Raw genomic sequence first — 16,167 nt, forward strand, 5'->3', positions numbered from 1 at the left:
GCCCCACGTGTGAACCACATGGGGCATAGAAAAAAGTGGAACCAATCACATTTGTATCATTTTAGGTTTAAGGATGCCAATAAAAATTGGTTCCACTAATCACAGCTGTGCACTAATATACCCCGGGAATATACCAAAAGAAAATCCCAAACCCATAGCGCCATCTGGTTCATTTTTACATTGTTATCACAGGAAATCAAACCATTGGCAGATGGCGTCTTGTGAATGGCACCACTCCGTACGATGGCCGCCTAGAATACAGATTTGATGACAACGTTACCGATGAGTGGGGAGCTCTATGTATGGAAACTGATCACGCTCATGGAGTCACTGATTCCTTACATCGTATCTGTATAATACTCGGGTTTCCTTCGATTTTAGGATATTACACAAGTACTGGAACTGAAAATGCCCTCATTTATAACATGGGTGACATTGTAAAACCGTGTAGCCAAGATCGCGTTATGAACTTACGATGTTCACCAAGTAAGCATTTTCTTCTAAATTTTAAACCTTTTGACAGCATATTCCGTTTTGCAGAATGTTTCTGGGTTTTCATAGAATGTTTCTGTTTCTTCACAGACCAGAACTTTTTCACAGAACATTTTTACACGGACCTCTGTAAAAAATAATTACTTGAATTGCCAGCAATGTTTCGGTTTTGTTTACAGATTGTTTTTGCTTTTATGTATGTATAGCGCACCTTTCGCAAAATTCTTAAAGCATAAAAAAGAGGTAGTTCACAGATGTACAGATCATTGGAGGATGGAATTGATTATTTGCTTAATATTAATGAGCATGCTATATCATTTTCTAGTGCGTTTATGTACATAACTCCGACAAGATTATGTTAAATAATAATAATAGTGCAGCTTTTTGATTTTGAACCCATTTTGATATGGGATCCAATACTGTGCGAATAAGTGGCTTAGCCCACTTATTTGACACATTTTGGTTATAATACCGTGCAAACAAAGCATCAATGAGAAAATACGGTCTTGTCGCTAATATACATATTATTTGACAGAATAAAGAACACAAAAACTCTCCAAGGTGGAAACGGAATTATGTATTTCTTATTTTAGATGACACCATACCTCTTCGACTTATCGGGAATCCAACTAAAACGGCTATTGTGGAAGTCTCTAATGGCATATCATGGGGACGGATCTGCACCGACGATTGGAACTTTGAGAAAGCTCACATTGTGTGTCGTCAGTTTGGATACGATGGGGCATTAGCTGCGCTTAGTATTTCTTTTGATGAATGGACAGAATCCACCTCAAAGGAGGTATTCATGACGCCTTACCAATGTTCCGGCAACTTTGATTCATGCATTAGGGGCGAGGTAACGGCTAATTGTGAATGCAGGAATGATAACGCAGGTCTAATATGTAGCAGTAAGTAGTAAACATATTGTCAAAATGGTGTTTTTAAAATCTTATTGTTCATAGATTCTTTACTGAGGAAACAAAATACATACTGAATTTCATCATCATCAGTCGGCTGCGGAGCAGGCGTGGCCGTCCCGGATTCCTCTTCCCATGTGGTGGAATATAAAGGGCATATTCTTCCACAGGCTCGTCATCTTCAAGACGAAGTATATGGCCGAGAAATTTGAGTTGATGAATCTTGACTCTGGCAACCAGTGGAGTGGTGTTGGTCAGATTGTAAAGGGTTTCATTTGGAATCCGATCTACACGCTTGATGTTTAACATGCCTCTGTATCAAGATATTGCAAAGGCATTGATCTTGTATTCCATGTCCTTGGTGATTACCCATGACTCACACCCGTACAGAAAGACAGAAACACAAGTTACAAGTTGTTTCGATTGGCAGGGATGGGCTTCTCCAAAGGCGTCCCAGTTTCCTGAAAGCTGCCCAGGCTAGTGTTTTTTTTTCTTTTTAGGTCTCCAGCACTAGAGCATATCTTGAAACCCAAGTACTTGAAGTCTGTGACATGGTTGATGGTATTACCATAGACTTCAAGTGCTGGTTGAGCGTTACAGTTTGCAGTCATATATTCTGTCTTAGGTGCGCTGATGACAAGGCCTAGATCTGCTGCTGCAGTTGCAATCCTAGTTAGCTGCGACTGGGCCCGGGCTGTGGAAGATTCCAACAGGGCAATATCATCTGCAAAATCCAGGTCATTCAGCATCCTAGCAGGATACCTGCTTGACCGACGTGGGTAGGTAACAATATCAGCGTCAATTCCAGAAGTTGATTTCTTCAGAAGGTAATCTACCAGGATAACGAACAGGAATGGTGCAAACACATCACCTTGAAGCACTCCAGTTGTTACTTGGAAATGCTCTGAGATACTTCCATCTACCATAACGGCACTATTGGAGTCCTTGTAGAGCACCAGGATGGCATTTACAACAACCTTTGGTATTCCATAATGCCGCAGCACTGAAAACATGACGGACCTGTTGATGGAGTCGAAGGCTTTTTTGAAGTCCACAAAACTGACTGTCAAGGGAAGTTGGTACTCCTTGAAGCCTTCCATGATCCTCCTCAAAATTTGTATTTGCTGAGCACAGCTGCGAACTGATCTAAAGCCAGCCTGGTTGCTTCTCAGTAAAGGATCAATGTGAGGTCGGATCCTGATCAAACGGATCTTGTTGTACACTTTTGCGGCAATGGACATAAATACCACGGTAGTTTGTCATGAGAGAGAGAGGTCGCTTTTCTTTGGTAGAGGAATGATTACATTTGTGACCCATTGATGTGGCGGTGTTAGCGTTGAGAATACTTCCATGCAGAATTCAAGAATCATATCAATCATGATATCACCTCCTCCCAGAAGTGCTTTAGCAGTTATAGCACAGTCCAATGCTACTGCTTCAACTACTTCTTCACGAGTTGGGGGGCTCGGTGATGATAGGAAGATCTTCTACAGCTGATACAGGAAGTTCTGAAGCTGCTGTGCCACTTTCAAGGAGTGAGCTAAAATATTCCTTCCATTCCTCAAGCAGTTCATGGTCAAGCAGTTCATTTATTATGTTAAATAAAAAGAATGCATTTTATTTGCAATATTATATCCGAGTACAATAAATAAATGTGCTCTTAAATAAAATTTTTTTTATTTTTCATATTAATTTGGTTAAATAACCTTTGTCTTTGAAAATAATTACATGCAAAAGAATATGAAACAGGAACTTTGGGTATATCAGACTCGATTTGATCAGCTATAAACTTTGAATAAAAAAAAGTGGTATAATTTCGGTATTTTCACATCCTGACTCCGCCCCTTCATTTGATTTATTCCCATTTAATTTCAGACACGGCCGCTCTGGTAACCGAGGCATGGGATGCGCGTCTGGTACCAGTAGACGAATTTACCACAAATCTATTCACAATTGATGTCCGTAATCATCAAAACAGCACAGAATGGTACAGGTTATGTTCCACAAATGCTCACCCAATCGACCCCTTCGACGTAGGCGAGCGACATTTCCGATCAGAGCCATCGTGTGAAGAAACATTGAACCCCAATATCCAAGAAAATGCATCAAATTTGTCACAAGTTGCAATTTTATTTGAACATGACTTCAACCATAAAATCGGTGTTGTAACCGGCACCTGTGACACTTACGGATTGGTAGAAGTTCATCACTATTGCACAAAAGGTTTGAAAGTCTTGCATTCGTAATCAGTGTCAAGTTGTGTTTTGTATTTAAGTACGTTAATATTTTGAGCACTAACTTAGCTTATTTGTTAAATGTACTTTCTGAATGGTATTAAAATGCTATAAAATTGTACTAAATTTTTTCTCTTCAGTCTTAAAACTTGATGACTTAGATATGAACACATCCATTTCCTACGTTGAGAGTTGTGAAGGGCGATGCAATCATAAAGATCATACCACGTGTCGATGTGACGTAGAATGTCTTCAGTATGGAGATTGTTGCATAGATTACAAATCTTGTTGTGACTTAACGATAAATGAACATTTTACATCGAGGTCTTGGGTAGATCCAAAGTCGCACACATGTCATACAATTCGGGAGTTTAATCACGTCCAATTAGTAGCTTCATGTCCATATTCCTGGAAAGAAGACTTGATTACATCCGAATGCAGTCGACTTAATAATGGCATGCCTGTGTTTGACGATTTGGGCTACAACTTTCGTAATATTTTCTGCGCCATTTGCCATTATCGTGAACTTCGGCAAATTCATCCCTGGAATACGCTTCCTGCCGACTCTGCCGAGTGCCTCAAATCAGTTCATGACAGCGCAGGAACAATCTTCAGGAGTAAAATCATGCCTACTCCATTTTATGACATCACATTTCAAGATAAGATAAATGTTTTTGAAGTAGGAAACCGTCTTCGTGTCTGTTTTAATGATTATTGTCCAACATCTTCAAATTTATCAATGGCTGCAGGATGTAAATCATATGTTCTCGAACGCTGTGAACCCAACAGAGGATTCGTATACAAGAATCCTCACTGCGCTATGTGCAGTGGTTACATACCTCCTGAATCAAATGTACTATGCCAAGCTTCATTTCAATTATTGTATCGGGATATGTGGGAGTTCCAAGTCGCTGGAACAATTCCAACTGCTCCAACTGAAGTCCAGTGTTCACCTGGAGAAACTCTAGATCCAGTAACACACTTATGCCGACGGATTTCATGTAGACTTGGCTATTCCTTGTCACTTTCTGGTCATTGTGTTATAAATAACCAGCCGCATTTACATATCATTAACAATTGGAATTGTACTCGGCAAAAAAGTGCATTTTTCTTTGCAAGTACATCATCGCAGTTTGAAACAACTCAATGTTTGAAAGAAACACTGGGCAAGCCATGGAATAGAAAAATAGATAAACATGATTACAGTTACATGATGATGACCGATAATCGAAAGCAGTGGATAACATTTGAGTTTGGTCCGGAGTACGGGTTTGAGCTATTTCGCATGATTGAAAATAAAGGGCAGTTGGACAGGCAAGTTCAGTATTTCTGTAGTGTAGCAAACGTAGACGCCTTCATATCATGCGATCACAGATCACCAGACGAATCACTGAATACCGCGTGCAAGGAAACCTGGTACTTTGGAAGCCCATTTGAATTTTTGCATGTTCCTTCTCTCCTCCAGAAAAATATGGTATTATACGTAACCAAAAATGTCTACCTAATTACGAAATATATGATTTACTATGAAAAGCGTATGTTTGAGTCCCCCGGTGGATCCCAGCAACTAGTACTAGTGTGCGGTCATGAAGTTGATAACCCGATTCTGGAATGCGCATTCGTTACTTTAAACGCCAACGAGTATACTACCAACGCAAATGGCACGGTCCTGATCTACAAATATCAGGAAATAAATGAAAACGACTTTGTACTTTTATATGACGGCAAGGCACATGTTTGCATTGATTCGTTGTTGGGTAAAAACAAAGAAAGAATATCTGATTCTCGATTTTTCAACCCCAGTGACATTGTTAGTATTACAACAACTTCTTTCTCCCTCATTGGATCACTTGGAACACTTACTACGTACATAAAATTTAAAGCGCTTCATAATATTTATGGTTACGGAATTATGTCGCTTTCAATTTCGCTCTTTTTCGCTCAATTGTTTACAATTATGGCCAGCATGGCGCCTCTTTCAGATACACCATGTATCATATTTGCCGTTATAACTCATTACTATTGGCTGGCTATGTTCACGTGGACAACTATTTTGGCGGGAATTCTCCTCTACAGATTTGCATGGCAAACGACTCGGCAGTTTGATGAAGGGTTTAAGGCTTACTTCTTGTTGCAACTTACGGGTTGGGGGTTGCCTTTCCCTATTGTGCTCGTAACTTTGTCCCTGCATTTATGCGAGTGTCTTCGTTCAAGTTTTATCCCTGTATATGATACCAAATCATGTTGGCTGCTGTCTGGACCAGTGACGCTGCTTGCATTTGGGATACCCGTAGCGCTTTGTCTTATTATCAGCATCATCCTTGTCACTCTGACGCTTATTCAACTACGAAAAGCAAGACATCGATCAAACAATCTGCAGCAAAAATCACGCAATGAAAATGGATGGAGAGAATGCATTCTTTTTGCTAAGGTATGTCACAAGAGTTAACGTCTTTCAGTCTTTCTATGACTTCTGTCTTGTGCTGAAAAACACCGGTTTTATTTCTAAATTTGGCACCATCATAAGTTCACGCTCACTTTGCCTGATACTAACACTAATTTGTCACAAGGCCGAGCACTAGAATAAGTACGGCCGGGCAGAACCCCGTGAGATGGAAGGGGAAGCCGAATCCCTGGGATGGGGCCAATACACCAGATTGAAACCTTTTGCCGTGTAAACTAATACTCCTTGCAGTCAATCTAGTAAATAATAATGGTGATTTTCATATTATTACATAGGTGTCCTCTGTTCTTGGCCTGTGTTGGATGCTAATGTTCTTAGCCAGCGCTGTTAATGTGGAGGTCATCTGGTGGATGGCTGTCGTTACTTCGTCTCTTCAAGGTATCCACGTATTCTTCTCCTTTGGGTTTAATGAAGCGGCTCGTCAGATGTGGAAAAAATCGTAGAAGAAAATCTTCTAAAAATAGAGCTACATAGTAGTATCGACGAACACTAGACATGACTATCCGTAAATAGTAATTAGTGTCAATCTTGTTTAGCATATTTATTAAAACACTATTTTTAGTGTCAATCTTGTTTAGCATAGTAAACAAGCATAGCATATATAACAAAGAAATAATAAATAAATTATGTACACCTTTAGCAAATGTAAAATGTAAAAATACGCACAAGAAACCATCGATGACTTCGACATCATTGAAAAAACAAAATTGATGTTTTATACATCAGTGGTTTCATTACACATTTTCAATAATTGTTATCAACATAGGCTATATAACACTTTTAAGTAGGGTACTTGGCCATCAATTTCATTCAGGAATATGTTTAAAAACCGCAGTGAAAAAGAATAATAATGGTGTTTTTTTTTTCAAACCACTGCCAAGGCACTAATTTAATGCTAAACAATGACAGGCGACGATGCCTACGTTGCTACGGTGATTGTTATTTCCATACGTACGTGTCGAACGCTTGTGCGAATCTACAAAATCCCCGTCACATGAGAGTGATTTTGAATAAATTACACGAGCGTTCGATACGTACGTTTTGAAATCGCAATCTCTCTCAATCAAAGAATGAGATACGTCACTCCGTAAAATGGTATTCCGATTTTGAGGATATCAATTCGCAAACGTCGTCGCCAGTTAGGTCTTACTACGAACGTGCAAAGAGAAGAGACAATAGGCTGTGTGGAGGAGACGGTGCCGAATTTTGAAGACATAGATAATTTATTATGATTGATTAAGAATCACATTGCTGTACCGCTCCATAATACCTCTCACAGAACATTCGCATCAGTTTTAATTCAAGACATGTTAATTGAGCTCAACCGTATTAATCGTACACACTTTACACATAAAACGAAATTAACTCGAGATCACTGTTTTGTGTTTTCCTGGTAAAACCTATCATGTGGGACACGCTGGAAGCAAAAAATGTGAAATTTGTGCAATCACTAATTTCACTAATTTCGATATCACAGAAATTACCATTTGAAGACTATTTAGGCTAAAAACATATACAGGCTGCATCAAAATGACTGGTACCCAACAGGTTGTCGTCTAATAAACATATACAGGCTGCATCAAAATGACTGGTACCCAACAGGTTGTCGTCTAATTAAACGCCTGCTTTTTCCTAATTCAATATTAAGCCCCCGGGGGGGGGGGGGGGCACTCAACTTTGGAAGTGACGGGTATGTGCCTACCGGAGTCGCGAAGTAGGGGCCTATCGGGTACAAAGCGTTATTTTAAAAAAGGGGGTCATTGGGTACAAACAAAATAAAAAAAGGGGGTCATTGGGTAGCCGCAACTAAAAAAAAGGGGGGTCATCGGGTATGGCTTTTAAAAAAAGGGGGTCATCGGGTATAGTCGACTTCAAAAGAGGGGGCCTATTGACAGGCACATACCGTCACTTCCAAAGTTGAGTGCCCCCCCCCCCCCGGATTAAGTCCTCTTGAATGACTGTATAGTTGTATGACTTTTTATTACATAAATAAATAAATTACGTGGATGTTATGATGCATTTTGATATGACTAGCTCGTTGGATATTGATGGGTATTTTTCAAACGATTACATAACTTTTTTTGGCCCAGTGGCTAGAGATTCCATGCTCGCTCTCGCAGGTTTTCTTCGCGATCTCCGGTTTCCTCCTGCTTTCAAAAAATCGGTGATTAGTTGTTTGGTTAACCAAAACTTCCTTCACCCAATGAAATTTGGGGAGCTGCACAGATAAATGGTGGATGTTACAATCTAAGTGCGGACAGGTTTGCAATATTCCTGCTGCACAATGCCTAGTCGATGCGTTCTGCTTCTGATGATTCACCATGGCAGCGAAATTACAGCGCTTTGAACACTCCGTGATCTGTGGTAAGGCGCTATATGAATACCGCAATTTATTATTTATTTATTGATTTGACACCTCCATGCAGTATCTTTTGTTTTGGAGATCCCCAACTTCTGCGTCAATCCACGCTGGGCCGAAGAGTCTTTGATCTTAATTTCTGCTATGTAATCGTCCAAAATATATTCCATGATGTATTAACATCTATTGTACAATACACTTCACTAAAATCAGTGTTTTGCAGCTCACAACATATATCATTAAAATTAACTGCTTTAAAATTGTATACAAATCGAGGTCTTTGTTTGAGATGCTCAACTCTTGTACTCACAGTAAATTGAAGCAGCTTGTGATCTGTTAACTCTCTTCACGCGGGTGTCGACTGCAGACGACAAGTTTAAAAAAAAATTCAAAATTCAAAAATTTCAGAAATATAAATTTTCATGACCATATTTGGAATCAGCATGAAAAATGCATTAAAATGAGTACAAACAAGCCTAGTATTGATTCAGTAGTTCTTAAGATAGCTCTTGATATTTTGAGAAAATATTTCAAAACTTGAACTTTTTACGTTGAAGCGCATGGCTAGCACGCAGAGCATTAAAATCTTTCTTAAGATATTTGATACGGTAACACCATGGAGCCTGTCAGGGACAGTTGTGAAAATGAGATCTAGAATATTTTCACAAGTTTTTCTTGATAGGATGTCATTCATTTGCTTCAGGAATAAAGAATCCACAGAATCACAAAAAGCTTGTTCAGAATCTGTAACATTAGAGACATTGCGATTTCCAAACGTAGACATAGGACGTACGTTGATCTATTCAAAACCACTCTCCTGTATCGAAGCGAGTTCACGTATTTAGCTATTTTAAAAGATATTCCACGTGCGAAATCGACGAAGATACATCGTTGAAAATGCACAAAATCTGTCCATTTCACAATATGTTAAAGACAGTCAAAGATAATGAACATACGAAGGCAAGTCTAATTATTATCATGATCATTTTTGTTTGTAACAAATCATTATAATAAAGGTACAGCGATGTGTTAAAAATGGACCAAATTATATAGGCAATATTCATACGCAGAGATTGCCCATTGAAATGCGTGTGATACTTTGTGTGCAAAATATGACATTGCGATTTCCTATTTTGGATTCCAACGTAGAATAAAACGCAGATGCTACGTTGAAATATGCTGATTTTACCTCATGTCTAAGTCCATGCAACGCGCCCAATTTTCAGGACGAAAAGGTCGCATTTTGAAAGTAAAGTCATGATGTATGGATGTAGTGATCTTTAATCTACCAAAATATATGTTTTGGGCAACTATAATATTTGGGGAGCCAAAAAATAAAGTTTAATCAGCATGTAGGTCAAAATTTTAGTCAAAATCAAAAGCGGCCTGTTTGAATTAGGCAGAGACTCAGCTTAGTGTTATTTCTTCAATCACTATGCCCTCTATCGACCTAGATTAGATTAGATCAAATATTATAGTCTTCATTCCAGCTGACTTGTTCTCCTTCGTGACGAATGAGCACAATCCAGTTTGGAACCGAGACTAGCAATATTTAACACCCTATTAACGTACGTAAAAACGTACGTTCCACGTGCTGCGTTTGGAACATCGCAATCTCTCTATTATAATTGATAGTACTGTCAAGACAACCTTTTACATCAGGAAAATTAAAAATTAAAATCACCAATCACATGAATCTGGTTAAAGTCTTTGTGGAGTTTTTCAATTGTGGAGTCAAAATTATTTACAAATGACGTTGCCATCAGGTGCTCTGTAACATAAGGGAGACACTGCTGCAGTGTCGGGGAGCTGAACATTACCTTTGCCAATACCTGCAAACCCAGTTGCAAAGAATCAGTGCTGTTTTTGGTGCTGGATTTCCCTTTGGGTGCTCCTAGGTACGGGCTGGTACAGCCAACGGCGCTCTTAGGAGGATACATGTTTAGTGCTGAATATTGTATAAAGAGGTTAATACTGGTCTCTCAGGAGCACCTTGTAATGTGCCGGCTGGACTTCTTCCTTTAACTATTGGAGAACAGTGCGGTTACATAATGTGCTGTATTCTGGTAGGTTTAGTCTTAGTTTCAAAGTGTTCTGCCATGTCTCACTTTACTATAGCCTTTATCCATTCAGTGTCCACTCAGTACCCTTCATCTTACCCAGCTATGGTTCAGATAGTTTGGAACCACTTATTCCAATGGCGGATGAAGAGTACAACTCTCAGAAGCTAAAGAGCGGTCAACAGGATCGTATTGAACATCATAGGTCATCATAGGTCAAATAACCAACGTGTTCCGGGCCAGGGGCGTGCCACTAAATGGAATTCGACTGCTGTTGCCTCCGGAAATATGCTGCTCAGGGCTGATCACCCGCTCAGTTGCCAGGCACGGACTAAAATAAGTCTGGCAAACTAATGATGACGAAAACTACAAATAAATATCCAAATACAAGATCGAAGGTAGCTGGGCAGACGTCTTCTTCTGTGACGGGCCAGCGGGAACCTGGCACATCATCACAGACTGTTGGTCCCGATATGTCTCGTCTACCTACCTTCAAACCACTTGTATATAGCATCCACCTACAATGTGCGTATACTACACCAACAAGGAAAAACCCACCAACTATTTACGGGCTATAGCGATGCAGGCTGTAGCGATGCAGGCGTCGACATTGTCGGTGTGCAAGAACACCGTCTTATTACATCATCCTCCACTGACGAATTATGGTCAACGAGAGGCAGGGAGGTGTTGGACGTCTGATGTCAAGGCATATCCATAGGTGTCTTCAGAGCGTGCAGACCATGAATCAAAGAATACTAAGAGATTATAACTCTGTAGAGCTGCATTCAGACCATCACATACTCAGCATACGACTACACAGCAGTCTCCGAACCACCAAAGGTAAACCTTGTAAGAGGCATAAGTACAACTGGAAGAAGCAGTAACATGCTCCTACTAAGAACCGTTTCCAAATTGAACTTTCAAACAGATTCCAGGTCCTCCGGTGTGACGATAACACCCAGTCACCAATTTCTGAGAGGTATGAAATGTTTGAAAAAGTAGTAGAAGAAGTCGCGGAAAAGGTTGTTGGAAAATGTAGCCCTTGTGGAATGCCAAGCTGGGTGACAGACAAGACCCTCAAGTTGAGATCAGAAAGAGATGCGGCCAAGAAGACATATCTACTAGAACTCACCACGCCACAGAAGTGTGGAAAAACATGTTGTCTACTGAATATAGTACATCGAAAATTTCATCATTTTTGAATGATGATGAAATAGCACGAAGTTTAATTATTAGGCCAACAATAATACGAAGGATTAAGAGAGGAAAAATATTAATATTAACAAAACTAACAGCGGGGTTCGAACCCGTGGCCAGTAGTTTAGAAATCGGCGCCTTTAACGCCGAGCCACGGAGAAGTGAATGAATTCCAAGCCATATCTAATATATTAATGTTAGTTTAAAATTATGCAATGCATATGGTATCAAATTGACCTGAAACGTCTCCAATACACATAATTTCATCGATTTACAACGATTATATATGTTGGCAATGTATTTAGGGTTATAAAAATAAACTTGGAATTTTGATTCACCACCTTTCCTCACGTTAAATACAGTACGACGGCAACTTCGTGACCTCTTTTGTTCGACAGAAAATTTATACGGGTTGGAGAACACGAGTTACGTAACGCAATGTTGAAATTTTAGCCGGCAAACACGTTTTATCAAAATAGCTCCAGAAATGGAAGACACGGGTCGTATATTGCTCCATTTATTTACCCTAACCACAGATAAGATATCAAACATTGTGTAAAGCAACAAATAACTTGTTAAAATTGAATTAAATGGACAATAAAGAAGCTTGAACATGTCCAAAGTAGCTCGGAAAATGAGAAAAATTGCATGTCACGAACACAAAAATGTTCATATCATCAAGCAAGAAAAAACGCCGGAATCAAAAATGGGTGTCATGTTATAGAATAACTAAAGTGAGCTTGCCTGAAAATTTCATCAATTTTGGTTGGGGTATATTCCGAGTCGTATATTGAACATGTTGAAATGTTTATCTTTGTGCGTGACTACTGTCACGCGATATATTGTAAGGCCGATGTTTTTCCTGCAAAGAAACTTGCATTGTCAATTGTTCATTGTTGGTTATTTACCTTGAAAATAATACTCCCAACGTTTAAACAATTTTAAAGTCAGCATAAAGGTTTGTGTTACATTATTTGGACGGTGTTAATTCATTCCAGAAATAGAATATACGAGTGAGCCATGAGTGGGAATAACATTGCTATTATTACCGTATCTATCAAATCACTGGTATGGCTTGGTGGTAAATACCGGGGTAAATTAAATCTTTGGAAGTTCGATCTTGGTTCGAACCCCGCTAGCACCTCTCTTTGATTTTTGATTTTATTTTAACTATTTTTTTTTTAAATCCTAGTTTTCATATTTTTATTAAATTTGACTGAAGTATTGTAATTCCAAAAATTATAACAATATTTATAATATTAATAAATAACTGTCAGGAAGGTTTTCACATAAATGAAAGAAAACACCTAATATCTTGACCGCTTAACTGTGGTGTTCCATAATGGGGGATTAAATAAGACATCAAAGCTCTATCTGGAAAACGAACTTCTGCTGATTCTAATTAGGTGTAATCCGAGGTGTAAGTTGGACATTGTGTAAAAATGACAAATATGCCAAAATATTAGGTTTGAAATTTGTGCATCTCGTGATTTAATATGAATGCATAAAAGCTCATAAAATATGTTGTCGATAGGGGAGGGGTCTAGTCCAATTAAAAAGTCGTGAAAATCTGTGTTGATGTTCCTTTATTTGATAGGCCTATATATAATCTTGAACTAAAAATTACTTAAGTTTGACATGCTTTATTTGAAATTATTTCATGAAAGCTACTGAACTTAAATGCAATTTTTAAAAAAGATCAAATCGAATGTAGGATTAGGCCTAAATATGAAATACTTAGCAACAATAAATAAATCATGAAAAAAGTGGGCCTTCAAGCTGCATTCATTAGGCCTATATTATTAAAGACAAAAGGGAGAGAAAAAAAGAAAGAAAAACGAACTGAAAAATTCTAAGAATAACATGATGGGAATCGAACTCTCAACCTTCCGCACTGCAGACCTTCGCTCTGTCCACTAAGCCATCGCATCTTGTTCTTGCAACGGGTATTATTTTGCTATCTTATTTCTCGTTCAACATGTTCAAGTATCTCACTCATCAACAGTCTTTTTAAAACTGCGTGTATACTTCAGTTAAATGAGATGATACTGCCTTCTTTGACGACTACAATATTTTGTTACACAATAGAGTATTTTGCATTAATAAAATATATAACAATAGACGTTTTTAATTGCTATATTGATCAATATAACATGCATAATAGACAGCGCCGGCTGGAATCCATTTCGTGAAGCATCGTGACACTTGCAACGTGCACTGGCGACACGAGAACTCAAAGAACACAACTTTTCAACCTACGACTAGGTTGTTCCACCGCTCATTTTCGCTGAAAATTTAATACAAGCTCTGGTTAATTAATGTTTATCATAACAGAAAAGCATTAGACCGGCGTTTCCTCCAAGCTGTAGGTAAAACCATTTTAGTGATCGTGACATGCATTTTCTCTCATTTTTTAGGCTACTTCGCGCACCAAAAGCATTCATTTTTTCCACAATAATTCAACTTTTACACGTTATTCTTTGCCTTATACTCATGTTTCATATCTTATCTATGGGCTCAATATGGAAAGGAAGGGAGGAACGACTCGTGTATTCCATTTTTTTGATGTTTTCTGAAAACCCGTATTTGCCACCTGATTTTCAACATTGCGTTACGTAACAGCAGAGGTCACGCCGGTAAAAATTACCGGAAGTGAGATAAGTTGCTGTCGTACTGAATAAAGAAAATAATCTAAATTTCTTTTAATTTGTTTGTGTCGACCGTCGACCGTTAAATCATCAACCTCATCTCCATATGTGCAATGGGTTACTGATCTTAAATGCATTTGTATGACATGCTAATTCTACTATGAGGTTATAACATCTCTGTATTAGGTTAAACCAATCAGAACGGCATAACAATTGAAATTGTAGGTGAATGAGAATTAAATCACCTGCTTTAGTGTACATATACGCATTGCATAATTTTAAATTAACATTAATACATTAGAAATGCTCACGTATTCAACGACTTCTTCTTGGCTCAGCGGTTAAGTCGCCGCCTTGAAATCTATAGATCAGTGAGATCAGGGGTTCGAATCCGTCTGATGACTTTTCTATGATTATAATTTTCCTCTTCTGATCCTTGCTATTATTATTATTAGGTCTAATACATAAACTTCACGCTATTTCGTCATCATTAAAATAGTTCTAAAATTTTGCGTGTACTATCTTCAGTAGACAGCATGTAATGGCGATTGATATTTTTCACATATTTTGCATTATTTTGGCATCTTTATAAATAATAGGACACATAGACCAAGCCATGTATAAATTACATGAAAATAATTATATTTAGTACAGAGTACATAAACAGGCTAAGACTTTGTGAAAATTGCACGTGAATCCGGCATTCCGTTCTAAAGATATGAACGAAAACGTAATTTCAGATGATTTTTTTATATGTTATTAGAGACATGTCTCTGCCGAATTCAAAATATTTCATCTAAATTTCGTTTTTGTCTCATAACTCAAAAACGGAATGTCGTATGATCTTCATATTGCACACGATTTGGGAGTAGATAATATTCTTTTGAATCATAATAAAATGTTTGACAAAGTACTTGGTTTATTTAGGGAGTGGTCCCTCAAATTACACACATTTCGTAATTAGGGCTCTAAACTGCATGATTTTTTGTTAAATATCTGTAACGGAAAATCGTATCAAGTTGCTGCTACACACAGGTTTTTAGTGGATACTGGACCTGACGGCGTGCCCGCACGCATCCTAAAGATGGGGGCAAAGGAGATTGCGCCAGCCCTGGCGACCATCTTTAGGAAATCACTCGAGACTGGCAAATTGCCTGAAGATTGGAAGAATGCGAATGTAACTCCAATCTTCAAAAAAGGAGATTGCACACAGCCTTGCAACTATAGACCGGTTTCCCTTACTTCTATATGTTGCAAGGTGATGGAACATGTCATTCATTCGAATGTCATGAAACATCTCGACAAGTATAGCATATTGACCGACCACCAACATGGCTTTCGCCGAAATCGATCGTGTGAATCTCAATTAATACTGACAACAAACGACTTCGCCAAATCCCTCGACAAGGGGCGACAGACAGACGTCATCATAATGGACTTCAGCAAGGCCTTTGATGTAGTACCACATCAGAGGCTCTTGCTGAAACTTGTCCATTATGGTGTGGATGGACCGACGCTAACGTGGATTTCTAACTTCCTAATGCAAAGAAAGCAAAAGGTTGTTATAGGAGGTGATGCATCGGACTGGGTACATGTCAAATCAGGCGTTCCGCAGGGCACTGTACTCGGTCCTTTGCTTTTCTTATTATACATCAATGACCTCCCCGACCAAATCACCTCCACTGTCCGACTTTTTGCTGATGATTGTGTTCTTTACAGAACAATCAGCAATGACGCAGACGCCGACAAACTCCAAAAGGACCTTGACAGACTCTGTAGCTGGGAGCATACATGGT

This window comes from Amphiura filiformis, chromosome 17 (genome assembly GCF_039555335.1).
Source record: "Amphiura filiformis chromosome 17, Afil_fr2py, whole genome shotgun sequence".
Taxonomy (NCBI): domain Eukaryota; kingdom Metazoa; phylum Echinodermata; class Ophiuroidea; order Amphilepidida; family Amphiuridae; genus Amphiura; species Amphiura filiformis.